Source organism: Lactuca serriola, chromosome 6 (assembly GCF_051521515.1).
Source record: "Lactuca serriola cultivar US96UC23 chromosome 6, Lser_US96UC23_V15, whole genome shotgun sequence".
NCBI lineage: Eukaryota > Viridiplantae > Streptophyta > Magnoliopsida > Asterales > Asteraceae > Lactuca > Lactuca serriola.
Genome location: NC_136413.1, coordinates 69278139 through 69281568, shown reverse-complemented (window position 1 = coordinate 69281568; position 3430 = coordinate 69278139).

Genomic DNA, 3430 nt, shown 5'->3' with positions numbered 1-3430 from the left:
ATAAGTCTTCATGAGCCTTTTCTTCTGTGATCTTCGTTCTGAACTGTCCTTAAATCTTTCCAAATCCAGAGAGCGAATCTCTCTAGTATAAAGATAACTTAGTAGGAATGAGTCCCATCTTATGGCTTTCCGATACTCTTACTCCTACCTTGATACCCGGGCTGCATCATAGGGATGTAGGTCGACACTCAGATAACCAATATCCGAGGTGCAGGGAAAAATTTATGCCTATTATAGTAAGGATAGATACGTCTAGAGTTAACCATCGTCTCTCATCGGCTTGTGTTCCTTTTCATGTAGGAAAAACCATGCCTCCAAAGAAACGTAAGCAACCCGTTGTCAAGACACCAACTCTCCTATTCGATGAAGCTACGTTTCAAGATGCAGTCTCAGCAGCCGTAGCAGCTTTCATGGCTCACCTGAATGCTAACAACGCCAATGTTAGCAGGAGCTCTATCGAGATTTTCGATCCTAGCAATGGACAGCAACAACCAACACCTGTGTACCCAGCCACCCAAGAACCCCAACCAAATCCATTGAAGATAAAGTTCAAGAACGAGGAGGGAAGCACCTCGAATCAAAGACCTTTCGAAGGGCAACGAGCTGAGGTAGTCAATACCTCTGCTAGCCCTTCCGTCTTAACTTCCAGAAAACAATATCTAGGAAACCTCCCCCACTGCGACAAGTGTAACTACCATCATCATGGTATCTGTCGAGAACTCTTTGGCGTTAGGTGCAACAGGAAGGGGCATACCTCTCATACTTGCAGAGCGCCGGTTGAGTTCATTACATCAACCACCAATGTGGGGACCAGTCCAATGTGCCACCTATGTGGTGAAAGTGGACACTTCAAAAGGGACTGCCCAACTGAAAGAAACGACCAGGGTGCAGGAGGAGTCTAACCCTAATACCTAGGGAGAAGCATCAAGAAACGCGGTAGAATTTTGGTACGCCTCTAAACTCTAAGTAGCTAGCCGAGAACTTTAATAAGTAAATCCTAATTGTAATTACTCTCTCGTTAAGGCGAAAGTCGCAGCACTATAGTAAAAATTTAAAAATCCATCAGGTAAAGCTATAATGGCTCGATATATACGTTAAGGCCATGTATAATTAAGATTGATAGACCTCGAGTGAGTGATGCTGCCTTATTTCCTATTCCTCGTTGGGTTGTGGATTTAGGGCGGAGTCGCTTAGTCAACAATCCTTTCCACCTTAATTAAACATGACTAGTGTATACTAGGCGATTATAGAGAGGCCTCGTGAGAGATCCATTCATGAAAAGTACATTATTCCGAAACATCAGGACCCCCTAGAGTTCCGCGTTGATTCCATCGGTCCAAGTATCCGCGACAGTGATACCATGGATGAAACCCGAGACGCCAAGAACTTGTGTGCCCGTTCAGCACATGATCCTATCGACCTTCATTCCATATCATGTCAATGTATGTCAACTTCGACACATTCATCAATCATGGTTCGACTTAGTGCAACCATGTGTAAATTCCTAGTGCTGTGTAAAGAGAACTTTCACCATAGCCAATTCGTCAAATAAAGGTTCTTCCGAACTTAATAATAAAACCTAATGCGATCCGTCGGTCGTCTCTCTTATCTAAAACCTTCCGAAATACCCAGGAGAAGGGTATCGCACGTTGTTAACCAACCCCTCCTTAGACAGATAGAACCCGAAGGGAAAGACACTGCAGGTATTCCAAAAGACGATAACCACCTGAAACCTACTCAACGGATCCCCCGGAAAGACCATTAGCACCGCACAACCAGGTTCGTGAATCAAGAGAAAGAACTCATGGGATTTACTTACTACTAACTGAGTATATGCATAAGAGTGGCATATAATTTAGATCAAAAAGATTTAAGATGTGTGCTTCCTCCCTACATCCTGTTCCTCGTTGGGTTATGGGTTTGGGGTGGGTCCGTACAACTGAACATCCTGTCGATCTCAATTATATGCGGCTTGCATACACCAAGTATTAGTGATTAAGCCGAGTATGATCTCTACCACGAACCTTGTAATAAGACCCTTCATCCTATCCCCTAGAATAGGAGTTGGAGTCAAGAAGGCCACTGTGGGTTGAGCTACTAAAATGACCACAAATCCTAAACTGTTGTCATCCCGGTTAAGCCCACATAGTAGCTAGCATCCTCGGTTAGGAAATTAACTCAAGTCGTGGGAGTCAAGCATTGACTACGACCATCCATTCACGCTTAATCCCATAAATTAAGCATCTCAGTAGTAAGCCCAGAAACCTGAAAGCTGCGACATGTTAAACTCTGAGGAGAGTGGATGAAGAAAATTTGAGTTTCCATGTAGCAGAATCCACTTCTATCTAGAGTAAATCTAAATCGAGAAAACTCAGGAAAACCGGAAGGGTAGTTACAAGTAATACTCGCACTACTCAGGCACTTCGTCCATCCAGTTACAGACGAGTAGTGCCTAGGACACGCCACCTTCTCATGCGAGAAAAGTCGATGTCGCCCTGTAGACGATAGACTGCATTCTCCAAAGTTAATACTAGGACTCTAAGAACCACGCGACCACCACCGCAACCAAGAATACTTGAATAAAGTAAAACGGTATGTTGTGATAAGCCTTATAACCCAAATCATGAAGAGATTGTAGACTTCACACCGGCCTAGGCGCTAGTCGATGGGTTATACAAGAACACGCGTCTCCTACGAGCTGGAGAGAGAGTCGACACCTTATTGGGGCATGTCTTAGAGATTTTTTGGGCTACTAGGTGTTCCATAGGATACTGTCTCTAAAGGGATAGTAGAACCACCTCCTAAAATAGCCCAGCACTTCAGAAAATCTCTAAGGGCCAAGTTAGCCCTGAACGGGGACTGCTATCCACGAAACAGCTAAGCGAGTAAGAGCACGATTCTTTCCGTTTAGGGATCGTGCTGTGAAAGCATCTATTAGATGATAATGAAAATTTAAATTTCCTAAACATCGTCTGGTAAAACCCCTCCCTATCTCACTGACCTCGAAGGTTTCTGTTAGAGATACCTCAAGGGTTAGAAGCGCAGGTCCATTTTGCACTAGGTCGAGATAGCTATCACATAACCATTAAAGGCCAGTATATATCCAATACATCCGATGATCCAGACAACCTCCGAAAACCAAACATTAAGAAGTACGATTATGAAGATGATCTGAGCCTTTTAAGAGCCAAACCGTAGAATACACCCCCCCCCCCTCAGTGTGAAGAAACTTTTGGAACTCCAGAATGGTGATCACATCGAGTGATGATCTAACCATGTAAGTACATTATGTTCTAAGCACTGAAAAAACCTATCTTTCTGAGAGTGTAGGACCATCTGAGATTCTTGATAAGAATTGATCCAACCCCCTTCGGACCGCAACTTCTTTTGGAATTCCATAAATCCCACCCAAATTTATCCACGTCTTAGA